The sequence below is a fragment of the Ambystoma mexicanum genome, chromosome 12 (genome assembly GCF_040938575.1).
Source record: "Ambystoma mexicanum isolate Mex_15411 chromosome 12, UKY_AmexF1_1, whole genome shotgun sequence".
Lineage (NCBI taxonomy): Eukaryota > Metazoa > Chordata > Amphibia > Caudata > Ambystomatidae > Ambystoma > Ambystoma mexicanum.
This window is the reverse complement of record NC_090936.1, coordinates 407,030,410-407,044,860: the sequence shown is the minus strand read 5'-3', so window position 1 is coordinate 407,044,860 and position 14,451 is coordinate 407,030,410.

Genomic DNA, 14,451 nt, shown 5'->3' with positions numbered 1-14,451 from the left:
TCGACCACAAAATCTTATGGCAGCACACTTCTCCCACTCTGCCTTCACATGGATCCAATCCTTCCTTGCTAACTGGACCATGCGTATCTTCTCACCGTTAGCAGCGGCCGACCCGATACCCATCACATGTGGTGTCCCACAAGGGTCTTGTGTTTCGCCTACTTTGTACAACATATTTACAAAGCCTCTTTTCGACAAGCTGGACCATCTGGGTGTCACCTACACCAACTATGCAGATGACACCTAGATACTCCTAACTATCAGGTAACTACAACTCTGACGTCGGCCGGATCAACGAAGTCTTCATCATCATTCAGGCATGGATGAGCACACATGGCCTCTGCTTGAATGATGATAAGACTGAACTGCTCCTTGTCGGCTCCCCCAACACCCTCCTGAAACTCAGCCCCAGCTACAATAGCATCATTATTGCTGTAAACAGTATACCCATTGCTAAAATTGTTAAAAAAACCCGGTTTCTATCTAGATACCAATACCAACCTCTCTAAACAAATCAACATGACCGCCTCAGCCACTGCCTACACAGGTAAGCCGATCAGGGCTTGCAGACCTCTGCTATCCACTAACAGCTACCTCATATTAGCCACAGCACTTATACAGTCTAAACTGGACTACTGCCACGGCTTATATGCAGGCGCAAACAAATCCATAATTAGCACATTGCAGGTCCTCCAAAACAATGCACTCCGAGCTGCTCTTAATATTGCCAGGAGAGAACATATTTCTGCTCTCAGAAAATTGTGAAAATGGCTCTCCATTCAACAAACAAATCGGCCTAAAAACTATATGTCTCACCTAGAAAGCCCTGAATCGCCTTGCCCCGCCTTATGTAACCAATAAATTTACTATGAAACCTGCTACCAGAATCACCAGATCCACCAACACACTATGCCTGGTGGTGCCCAAATACACCCTAAAAAGAGCCGGCGGAACCAGTTTCCGGGTTCTAGCCGTCCAACTCTGGAATACACTTCCACTGGACATCAAATCCATTTCAACCTTTCCACCATTCAGAACCCAGGTTATCACCTGGCTACTGAATAAAAACTAACACCACCTCAGGTCACTCTGGACACCTCATACACATATCCCTATCATTCATTCACTACCACCCTGCGTCTGCTGGTAGTAGCTTCTGCATCATTCCTTTGTACATATTATATGAAACGTATAACTCCTGTGCAATAACTGTATTTTGTAAATTGTATAAATTCTGCACAATTGTTCTAAATGTTTAAACCTGATTCCTGTAACCATATCCTTGAGCGCCCATATACCCCTGGGTCTGGAGCGCTATACAAATAAAATAAATAAACAAGCAAACAAACATGTGGACCTGTACGGACAATTGGCAGGAATAAGGAAGGTATGGCGAGTACGAGGAGACAAGAGAGTGGATAATTTTGTGGTCGACAAGTCGACCAGAGGGGGGACTGAAGAGGGAAAATGGGACAACCCCTTCCCCCGATTCTCATCCAGGTCGTGGCCTAGGACGTCACGACGCAAACACCCCCAGAGAGAAGAATTCGACCTGCTCACCGCCGCCCCAGTGGTCAAGATTCACTGTGGCCATGCTTCACACAGCCAGGTAACCTGCCCGTCAATGAAACCACATGCGGGAACCTCAGGTGGAACTGACATCGACCATATGGATCAACTCGATTAGACAGTAACCACAAAATACTGCCATCGTTAGAGATGCCATGACGACATAGCCAACAGACAAGAACAAACGTGCCACCAAGCACATTGGACACCCATGCAGCAACCCACACGAAGAACATACTCAGTGCTATGATGTAGAGGACCACTTACACCCACACATGCATCGTTGTTATGTTTCACATAGGCCACTGCAGAAACGCAAGAGGCCAGAAGAGCTTGTGTACAGGCTTGCAGACGCTTCCTCGCCACTAAAACCATGAAGATATAACCTTACGTATGGACTAATGCACATGAAACTGTCGCCCCTCGCAGAACGAGCCCCGACGAGAGCCCACAGCCAAGACCGTGATGTTGCAATCTACATGCCGCACTCACCGCGCCAAGGTTACACCTGCCACTGCTAAATGCTCCTCAAAGCTGAAATACAAATCAAATGCTCATATTTCTGCTCCAGGCACGGTCTCACAAAACATGACCGAGCCGACCTGATACGATGCCAAGCCCTACGGGACAAAGAAGCGCTGGGGTCTCACGTCTGGGACACAGACTGCAACAATGAAGTGACTAATTGGACACCTAAAGCGATGGGAAAGACATGCACACCAGCCAATAGTCAGACCTGTCCATTGTCTGCCACTGACACATAGTCATACTTTGTTGCCAGCACCAGGTACACCGTGAGCTGGGAACAGCGATGGTCCCAGGCTTGGGGGCTCACAGATGAAGCAATCAGAATACGAGGGGCTCACCATGACGCCACTGTAGCCTATCGAATCACTAATTGTCCCCTTGAAAAAACGTTCGTGTAACAATTATTAGGGATGGCCCAAGCGTACCACCTGACCCTCTCTCCACCACAAACCGTCTTCCCTAGATGTGTCTATACTGACCATACCACTCGGGGAGCCAACCCGAGATGGCGTTAGGTTTTGGGGCCAGTCTTCCTAGGTGACGCACATAGCTGAGTCATACAGCTAGAAAAAGGGCCTGCAAGCCCACGATGATGAAGAGGTTTCTCGGATGCCTATGACCTGTGAGCCCGTCCCTGCCTGTTTCATGTAATAAACAGCAGTAACTCTTTGCTCTTGTGTGTGTCTCATACTCTGTTGGGACGCGGGAGGAGTTGGGGCCTCCCCAACCCCAGAGGTCCGCGGACTCCCCTGCCAGCCCCCGGGAAATTACCCTGACAGATCGTTGGCATGTGCTCCGCATCCTGTGAGTGAGGCGTCCTTTACTACCGTTATCTCCGGCCATGGCTGCCAAAAAGGTTCTCCTTTCTGAATGTTGTCCTCACGGCCTCCACAGGAGATCCTGTGCTACCCTGCATGGAACCTGAAGGAGATCTGACATCCTACCTAAGAATTGAGACCATTGAGTCCTGAGAGCCCACTGTAGAGAACTCATTCTGAGGCACGCCTCTGGCACCAGAAAAATGCAGGATGCCATGAGGCCGAGCAGCCTCAGAAAGACTAAGGCCGGGAGACACTGGGCACTTTGGAATTTGGTGACCATCTGCAGAATGTCTTGAGCCCTCACTTCTGGTGGCGCGGCTTTTCCCAGGGATGCATACAGGACTGTGCCAATGAATTTGAGTTTTTGAGATGGTATCATGTGGGACATTTTGAAGTTGATGGAGATGATGAGAATAGCCAGTCGTCCAGGTAGGGGTAGATTCGAATCCCCCCTCTCTCAAGACTTGCTGCCACCACCGCCATCGACTTGGTGAACCAAACGGCAGAACTCGAAACTGATAATGAGAACCGCCAATGGCAAACCTCAGGTACTGTCTGTGCTTTTGATGGATTGGCACATGAAAGTAAGCATCCTTCCTCTTTGCTTCTGCTTTCTCTCCTCCTCTCCCCTGCTGAACTCCTGGCTGAAACTGCACTTGTCACCTGTCTACCCTCTGATCTCTGGCCAAGGTCCTCTCCCGGCCAGTTGCACCCCTGCACCGCCCCCTTGGCAACCCTTGCACTCAGGGGTGTTTCTGTATCCCTACAGTCCCCTACCAGCACTTGACACTTGATGTCTGCACTTACCATTGCACTTGCCACCGGCTGGCCGCACTTTTTACTTATTGTTTTTATTTATTTTTATTATTTATTATTTTACTGTTGATCCCATGTACTGCACTGCCCCCTCCCCTTTGCCCTGCACTTTTCCCCTCCTCCATCGCGTGCACTTGTATGATCTCAAGGTTACCTGGGCTAGTAAGATCGTTGTCTCTGTCTTCTCTCTGCCCCCCCCTTGCCTCGCCACGCCTTGAAACACTTGTGTAGAGGCGCGTTATAAATGCCATATCATATCCTGAAGGTCCAATGATACCATCAGTCCTGAAGCTGGAGGGCCTGACGCATCTGAGAAAGGGTAACCATTTTTAACTTTTCCTTCCTGAGGAATTAGTTTAAGCCTCTTAAATCCAAAATGTGTCTCAATCCTCTGTCCTTTTTTGGAATTAGGAAGTAGGGGGAGTACGAACCCTTGTTCCTCTCTGCTACAGGTACTGGTTCTCTTGCACCTTTCTCTAGTAGGGTCAATATTTCCTGCATAAGGAGCGGATCTGGAACTTTGAAAGAGCTGTTCCTCAGTGGATGATTCCAAGGCTTTAACCCTGGGCAACTGTTTCCAATGCCCATGCATCTGAAGTAATGCCTTGCTATTCTTTCAGATGCAGTGAGAGTCTGCCTCCCACTGGGGGTTTTGTGAACAAAGGGCTCAGAGAGGTTTTGAGGGGCTGAAGCAGTGGCTGATGGTAAAGTAGCCACTGCCTGGGCAGTCTTAGTGCCTCTTCCCCGTCCACCTCGGGGGAAATCTTTTTCTACCTCTTTGATTTGACAGTACTCTTCCCCCTTCCAACTGAGGAGTAAAAGCGAAAGGACCGACCCTCCAAGGTGTCCCAATGGGGTGGTTTTGTGGCTGTCTAATAGCAGCACCACAAGATTTGGCTGCTGCTTTGGAGGTCTGCAGCTTCTCCAGGCTCTCGTCAGCTTTGCTACCAAATAAATGTGTGCCGTCAAAGGGAATGTTAAGAAGTCTGGACTGCACATCTGGAGCAAAACTGGACTTTTTTAACTAGCCAAAGCTGCGCATTACTGTACTACCCGCCATTGACCTGCTGATGATGTCAGCAGTGTTGAGACCTGTCTGGAGGGATTCGCACATTGTGTCCTTCCCATCCTCGACTAGATTTTAAAATCTGTCTCTTTCCTCCCCTTCAGGGATATGTTCAGCCGCCATTGCTATACATTCCCAAATTGTGAAAGTGAACCTGGCCAATGTGCATCTAGCATTCACTGACTTTAGGGCCATGCTCCCCGCAGAGAAAACTTTCTTGGCGAAAGCGTCGTAACGCTTGTCATCTCTGTCTGGGGGAATAGCTGAGTATGCATTTTGTATTGAGGTGGATGTGGCAGCCTGCACTACAAAACTTTCAGGAGTCAGGTGTTTCGTCAGATAACCGGGGTCACTAATAGCCACTGTGTATTTAGATCTTAGCTTTATATTTACTGTCAGAATTAACTCCCAATTGGCATCTACCCACCTTTGCAAAGCCACATGAAAGGGAAGAATATGATACTCCTGAAGTCCTTTATACAGGATATCTGTAAGCTCATCCTGCTCATATATTGGTGTGGGTCTTTTCTACCCCATGTATTCAACCACCCTGGACATTACATGTCTGTAAGACCCATCTGCATGGTCATTAGGATCAGGTCTCCCAAATTCTAATCCTGGGGATGTATCTAATCCACTTGCATTTTGTAGGGACCCCTGTAGATTTGATCTGAGAGCAAAGGTTCCGGGACCCCAGGTTTTCCATATTATAGGGCAAAGGGACGTGAATCATCAGAGGAATGTTCTACATCCGCATAAATAGAAAATAGTGATTCAAAAACATCCTTGCTTGGTAGTGGTGTGTGATTTTTCAATAATCCTCGATGGTGGCGCGAAGATTTTTGACCCCATCGACGTCGAGGGTTTTCGACGCTTGCAGCGTCGAGGACTTCTTCCTCGCAGGAGATTTTTCTCGACTCGAGAGATCCTTCAACTCCTCTCGAGGAGTTGTTTCCTTGCCTCCTGGACTCAATGGCGCACAGGTTTGGCCCTCATCTTGTTTTCTTGTCGAATTTTTAAGCTTTCAGGAGTCTTTGAGGGGGTCAAGGCCACATTCCCGAATACTTTCATCATTTTTACTCTGAAATTTTCCCACTCAGCTGGAGAGGCTGATTTCATCGGGCCCTTGACCCGTTCTGGGGAGGAACTCAACGACAATAGCAACCTATGGTGCCTTTTCTTCGAACACTGTGATGATGACGGGTGGTGAGAGCCACTGCATGATTGTGATCTTTAAGTCTTCTTTCGACGAGGAGAAATAAAGAACATTTTTTCAATGGAGTCGTCGATGCGATTTAGACCTACCTGCCGCTGGCTTTCCTCTTTGCTATTTCGGGACTTTTGCGGTCATTGATAGGCAGGCCTTACAGTCAAAGGTAGCGTGGGAGGAACCCAGGCACCACAGACACACCTGATGGGTCTGTGAGGGACATACTCGCCCCACAGTCTTGGCACTTCTTAAATCTCAATCTCAGAGTTGATGACATCGAAGACGATGCCATTTGTAAGATGTTTATCGAAGATTCTCGTAGGGAACCGAAACGCACCGTATCTGAAGCGATCGCTTTCGCAGAAAAACTGAACTGAAGCCAACGGTCGCTGCATGGGCTTTATACCATCGATGACGTCGACATCTAGATAGAGGACTCTGAGGGACACCGAGTCGACAGGCATTGACGCACAGCGACCTCTGCTGGAAAACATTTCTGAAGCTGGATATGGAAATATCATAAAATGAGAATACGTGGGAGGACACAATCCATTTGAAAGTTCTTTTTTGTAACTTCTCGTTTTTAAGGGTAGATTTATTCCCCTTAAAGGAAATTAGGGATGAATCATTAGATATCCTTATTAAGGAGGAGGATAATGTATTTAAGGCATCATTCTTATATCCCCTTTCATCATATATTTGGGAGCCAAGAGGTTTGTGAACCCTAGATGTCTTAAATACTCTTTCTGGTTTTAGGGGTTGTTTAGGTTTTATGTAGCTTGTGTTCTCAGCCATAGAGTTTATTTGTGGTTTACATACATCAGGATGAAAATAGGTCATTATCTGCTCTGGTAACTTTAAAAGGTTCTCCCTTTTAAAGGACAAATATGGTGTCTCGTCCCACGGGATCTCCTCACCCCCCTGGTCCTTGTCTCCTCCCAGGTGATACTCCTGCAATACACCACCCCCAATGTCAGCACAAGGAAGTGTCTGCCTTTCCCTGGCCAGCTAGGAGGAGACTTTAGGCAGGGTTTTTGTGAGGCATCTATAGGATTCATCATAGTATCCTATAAAGAGTCAGGACTGCTATTTGGTACTAGGTAACAGACTTTGGCGAGCTGGCAGGAACAACCTCCCTGGAATCAACAAAGGAAAGAGAGTGACCAGCCCAGCCCTTAGGGGGATCCCATCCCATAGATATCAATGGTGTCTCTGAGGGAGTCCATATGACGGTTCCCTAACTCACCCTGGGAACACAGTAAAAGTAAGAAAAGAAAATGGTATCCTAATGTACAGGATACTCCAGTCCCCTGCACTCCTTTATACTGAAAAACAAACAATCATTAGATACAAGTATAAAAAAATTCAAATATGCTTAATGAACATGTGATAATAGACTTCGGTCTAGGTAAATAGCAAACTTTAATAACATAAAAGTTTAAACAACAAAAAAGTATAAATATAGATCCAAACACACATGAAGATCAATCAAATGAAGAGCTCAACGCGATTCGGACTGTTCCCTTCTTCAGGAGCTTACATTTAGAAAATCTGTAGGCGTTAAGAATAGAATAGTTTTATTGAGTATAAATACACAATAATGGCATCAAAAGGTAGGTGAAATATCAATTAGATTTCCCTGAACCGATGATCAAAGGGTAGTTCAGTAAATAACCTTGAAGGCTATTCGGAGACTATATAGTCCAGCACTCTATCTGTGTGAAGATGAAAAGTGGCCTGAGTCAATATATCAAGGAACATGTACCCACTTTAGAATTCAACTACTCAGGAATAAAGGAGTACACACTCCACATATTCTCAGTGTGGACTAGTAGAGAAGATATGCAATCTGAGTCCCGAATACCGAAGGTAATGTGTTCACTGCATAAACCTACATAATATATATAGGGCCGTTACAGACATAAATTAAACAACCCCCAGATTCTAAGATAGCGTCAGTATCAAAGCGTACATTTACCTTATAGAATTAAGTGGCTAGATATCTTGTCAAAGATATTTATTAAATGAAAAAGGGCTGGGAAAATTCCTCTATGACCCTATTGTAAAGAGGAGTTTCCATACCTATAACCTATAAACCAAAACTAATGATCTGTCTGTGTCAGGATGTCAATAACTGACAAGGGGTCCTTGTGTCCAAAACGTCCTATCCTGACCCTCACACTACAAAAAAACCATAAAAGCATGTAAGGAAAATATCTTTAACTTGAATTTGGCAAAACGTGTTCACAACAGAAGAAAGAATAATTCCAACATAAATGTTTTCCAAGGTGTTAGCCCTTGGTTCTAGAGGGTGGATCCCTTCCCCTGCCTTGGATTCCTAAGTGAAAACAGTCTCTTTTACTAGCAGTTCATTTGTTTCCTGCTTTACTTCACAATGTTCCTGTTTAGGCAACAAGTTCTGTAAATGTCTTTCTTGAATGCAACTTTCTCCTTGAATTGGAAAACACAGTCTTTCTTTGACATCAGTCTTTCCTTGGTTCAAGCAACAACCAACAAGCCATCCTTGGTCCAGAAGACCCAACACCAATCTTCCCTTGGTTCAGAAAATAAACACCAACCTTTCCTTAACATGCCTGGGGCTTGCACATTGCCTGGTATACTCCCCTGCCAGGTTCCTTTATGCAATTCCCACTGCCTGGTCTACTCGCTGCAAGGGCTCTTTCTGCAATGCCAACTCCCTTGCCAGGACTTCACTTTATGGATTTCATTTGCCTGGTATATTCCCACACCAGGACTTTTTATATATCTTTATGGCCTGGTATCTTGCTTGCCAGGACTTCACATGCGTTTCACAGTTTCTCAGTGTCAGGTCTTGGTTTCGTATTTAAGTTGGCGCTAAGGTTTGTTCATGGTTTGTCCCATATTTGCACTTTAGGTATTCATAGTTCATTGGGGATTGTACTTTGCCTTTTCTGCATTTAAACATTTCTTCAATGTTATTAGGTTCAAAATGCTGTTGGCGCATTTGTCGGAAGGCCCCAGGGTCCCCACTGGCTTAGGGAAGACTCCCCGGCTTTCTCCAACGTCTCCGGTCCGCTTCATGCTTCTGCAGCATGTTGCTTTCACCCGCTTTCCAAAGTGGAGTGTGTAGACGTTTTGCCGGCTTCCCTCACGGCTTCACAGTCACACGCCTGCTTCCCTTCAGGTCCAGGAATGGCGAACAACACCTTTTTGACTTGCCAAATGCCCAGGAACTCTCTTGCAGCTGCCAGCCTCTCCATGGCCCTTCTGTCTCTGGTACAGCGTCCCTACCTCTAACGTGGTGATCTCCTCTTTGTGTCTTTGGGACAGGAGCCAATGTCTCCTTCCGCACTGCCTCTCTGAATAGTGCGCTCACCAGGTTTAAATGTACCGCGCACAGGTGCTTTGGAAAAACAACTAGACTGCACATTAGGTTTCAGGTTCTTTGCATTTTGTTCAAATGCCTACATCCTCCTCGTCTCAGTACTTGGGGAATTCTGGGAGTTGAAGTCCATAGGTGCTATTGGCACATGGTATTTGAATAGCTCTTCTTATTGATTCTACATAAAGGTATTTTGGAGGAAAAAGGTGTTGTGTTGACTCTGTGTGTATGGTTAGGCACTTGACCAGAAAAATAGGAAGAAGGGGTTTCTATACTTCTTCTACGAGGGGGAACAAGCAATTGGCAGTTTGCTGTTTTTTACGTTAACACGTTATGGGCCATAGCTTTCTACTACAGGGCATTTTGCAGACACGCAATAGTGCAGGGATTCAAATGAACATTGTGAATCATGGGCCATGTCTCAATTCTTGGGGTTTATGGTAGTGTAGATGGCAACCTTTGCTCCTGGCTGTTGGCTGTTGTTTGGTCCAGACAGTGTGATTCTGTGTCAAGGTACTTGGGAGCCACAGGGCTTTCATCCAGTACTGGCTGGTTAAAAGACTTCACTAAAAAGATGTTAGTGGTGTCAGGAGGTCTGAGATAGAAGACCGAAGGCATTTCAAAATGATGGTCCCGGCACTCTGATTGTTTTGTCATAGTGCTTCTTACTCAATACCATTTTCTTTAGGATTTAGGAATAACTTATTTGAAGTGTTGGCCTCTGGACCACGCATAGAACCAATTTTCATAGGTATTCTATGGTGTTTTTCCCCAAAGGCCTTGCTGATAATGCAGGGTTCAATGTGGTAGCCTGATCCACAAGGAGCAAGCAAGTGTATTTTTCAGGATCAGTGTGATATGATCAGAATTCCTGATATTGGGGCATAACTTGTATATAAGCACACTGCTCTTTGCAACATCAGTGTGAAACACTGGAACATGGATGGTGCAGTCGAAGAGTGAATTTGATCAAAGCCCTCTTTACCCTAATCCTTTCGGGTACCCACTAACCGGCTCATGTGTCCACCTCTTACCACCTTGCAATGCTCATAGTCAATCCTTGCTCATCACACTCAGACATCTTTAAAATACCACATTAATGGACCAATCTACTGCTCCCATCACTGGTTCTATGAAACTCCCCATGCCAGCAGCAGATTAGGTCTCACAGTGTCGATTTCCTGATGATTGATGTTTGCCGAACGATGATGGAAAAGCTTTTTTATGAGCATTTCAAAGAGAAAGCCCTTAAGGAGCCATATGGTGGTTATGGATCTTTTGAGGCCGAGCTTCTCACATGATGGGAATCAAATAAATGTGAGGCTGCACAGAGCTCATACCTTGCCTAAATGGCATTGAATGACATTACTGGGGCATTTGTGGCTGCACTTCACATATGATGGCAGCAATTAGACATGCAAGGATCTCCCTTACATATGTACCATACCAGATGTGTAAGACAACACATTTGGCATACTATATTGTGGCAGCACCTAGGAATGTTGGGCTTAACTTGGCACATGATTAGCACACCTTACATGTGCAGCTATAATTGGTATAAGATAGCAGTAAATGGCCATATGAGGCTGTAGCAGCAGACACATTTTGTGATTGATTTAGTTTTATTTCTAATGCACATAGCGTCCAGTCATTACATTCAGGGCAGTGGTACTGCATCTAATAACAGTTATTACAAAAGTATGGAGCAATGCTGACATGCTAGAGTAAAGAAAAGATTATCTGAATAAAAGTTTTTTTTAGTTCTTTACGAAATGCGATAAGTGAGTGGGCATGTCAGTGCCTCTGGCCTATGTTTTTTCAAACGGGGCTACCCCGTCATAACATGGCCCGCTCCATGGAATATAAAGGCAGCAACCTTGTTAAAATGTGGTTGGTTGCTAAAAATGTCTTATCTGCATCAGTAGCGGTTTGGTAATTTATGAAATGCAAGCTTATGTACATTTGTTACACACATGAATCACTTCAGGTGATGTCATTGGGGTTACATGCCATGTGATGTTATTTCATGTGATGTCACCAGGGTTAAAGGTTGCATGACAATTTTATGTGATGTCATCGGATGTGTGATTTCACTTCCGCTTCTCATGGCATTTTCCTGAATTGAAGTCACTGGGTCAGAGTTGTTTTCATACAGTGCTCCCTGGATGGTTTCATTGTGCTTGAATAGAAAGTGTCTACCAACTTGTAAACTGTAGTTGCCCAGGGATGTCAGCCACATGCAGAAAACTAGAAATGCCATTTGTTTGCCTTGTAACATCCATGCAAAACCTCTGTAACTCTTGGTTCTCTCTACCTCCATCAATCCAAGTTGTGTGATCAATTTACAAATATTTGCAGCTCCTCCAACTCACCCTCCCCCCAACCCACAGCTGAATGCTGCTTTAGATGGGCATGAGCGGGTGTAGATCACAGCTCATGGGGAGTAGAGCTGGGCAGAGGGTGTGTCAGGTGATAATTACACCTGGAACAAAGCAATTATCTATAGCTGCCAGTTGAAACCTGGATAAACTAACAGTGTTACAATTAAGATTCATGTTCTGGTGCCTGCCTTGGATCGTATTTTGTAGTGTTTTAGGGGCCCACATACCCATCAAAAAGTCCAGTACATCATAATGCTGATAAATGAGCTCCCCAAAGGCAACGTTTTCCACCATTCTCCAATTTGGCCCACATCCTCCACAGGATGGACCACGGTTTCTTTGCACTATCTTGCTCACACCCTACACACCTACTTCTGGGCTCAAGCACACTTCAAGCAGCCACGAAAACTCGGAAACAGTGGACACTACCATTCATTTCTCACAGTGGGATTTACCGTGCTGCTGTGCATATTTAAAAAAGCATGTCTATTTCGCTTTTTCAGAATTTAAAAAACGTGCTTTTTGGGGTTAGCATTTCAGTGCTCAATGCATTTTCCATATGTACACAATTAATAAAAAATACTTCCAAAGAATTAAGGAGAGTCCAAATCTGCAGGGTTCAGAAGTGAGGGGCGCTGAGAGCTATTTAGCTCCAGATTCAAGCCTAGATAAGCCTGGTTAGCTTGAAACCAACAGCTACCATGAGTTACATTTGGCTCCCCAGACAATTGTGCCTTACAGACATGTACAGATGACAATACCTTTGAGTACTTGAGAATGCGAATAAAGAAGAATTGTGACACATCTAGTACACATTTAAACAAATGAATCATTCACAATGGAAAAAAGTTAAGTGTTTATCTCATATGGACGTTAGATTTGCAGTGCGCCGTATTCGCTCGTGGTACCCCAGTGGTAGCTCCTGTCTACTGAGCAATGCCCGACACCCAGGAGTTGGTTTTAGCTACTGCTCACCAGATCTTAATTTCGAACTCTGATTAACTGCATGCCTAATCTCAAGATATCAACAGGCATGTAAGGGGTGTAACAAATCTGAGCAATTCATCCCTTCTCCCCAGAGGAGAGCCACCCCCTTCAAAACTAGGGCAGTGACCCCGCTAACCAAGACCCTCCTTAGGGGTCTCGGCAAGTGGTACCTCAGTGGGAGTGACTCCCCTCTTGGGGACAAGGACTCCTATTCCAGAATGGAATTCCCAGTTCAAACCATATTGTCTGAACATATAAATATGGAAGAAGGACTTCTAGATGTCCCCAATAAATGGATTTCAAAAGAATCCTTTACTTCTCGTGGCTGTAGGCATGCCTTAATCAATGAAGGACACAGTTTTCAGCTATCCCTGTGACGTGTATAAGAAGAGGATGGATTGTAAAGCATGGGGAACTTCTACAGAGGCAGGCAAGCTGATAAGCAGAGGTGAGCCTCTGCAGTTTTGACGTCCCGCAGTGGCAGAGCCACATTGGGCAGCAGGGCTGTGGAAGGGCTGAGGAGCAAGAAGACGCTAACTCAATGCCTGCGAGTTGGCTTTCTATCTGACCAAGAAGCCCAGGTCGGAATAGGAGCGGAGACAGAGATTTCCACCACGTTTGTTGGTGCAAGCACGAAGGAGATGGGGTGGCCTGAAAGGGATGCCGAGACCAGACTGTACGAGGGAGCTCGGACCACCGAGCTGTGCACACGTCGCACCATGGTTGCAGAGAACAGTAACCATGGGGAAAGCCAACGAAGTTTCGGGCGCCTAAGAAACCCGATGAAAAACCTACCACTATAAGGTACGAACATTGTAAATAACGATTGGAAAGCATGTCAAGGTTACAAGAGCCTGAGAAACCGAGAGTGGATAAACCCTATAAAAGGGGGATTGAGAGAAATAGAAACCTTCTAATTAATGAATGGGTAAACTGGTTCGTTGTCATTCACTGACAACTGTTTTTTCAAAGTATTTTCTTACAGAGTATTTTTCTTTGAAAAAATGTCTCTCTCTATTGGGGGGCACTTCTCTATATAATTAGCCCTAGCCCAACACTCTACCCACCCCTTTTAACCCATTAACTACCCAAAATATATCAATGAGTTTTTTCAAAGTAATTACATTCGGAAAAATAAATTACTTCGAGAAAAAAAACACCCGTCGATGAAAGGACACAATACCAGGGAAACTATCCAGATTTCAAGACCCTAAGCAACCCAAATGTGCAAACACCACTGGACAAGCTATTTAGGTTATGTGAGCCTGAGAAACCCAAGAGTAAAAAAATAAATATATATATATATGAAAGGGGGAATGAGAGAATTATCAACACTGTGATTAAAGGCTGGAAAGCCATTTAGGCTACGAGAAGCCCGAACAACCAGAGTGAGAAAATTCCCTAGAAAGGGAAAACGGGATCAAAGACTTTTGAAGTAAAGCTGATAAAGACAGAGACTAATTTCGAATTTTGAAAGTATATATATATAGATCCTTTGTTTAGAAGAAAACAAACTTGTGGGACTTTGGGTAGTCCCAGTGCTTCCAAGGAGGTACTTCAAAGGAGGAAAAGACATATGTTTTATTTTCATAGCAACACTCTAGGAATGCAATTGTTAATCTAATATCAAGGCAGGGAAGAATATCCTGCTGTGAAAAAGGACGTCTGAAGACTGAGAACAAGTCAGGTGTAAATTGGGCTACATAGAA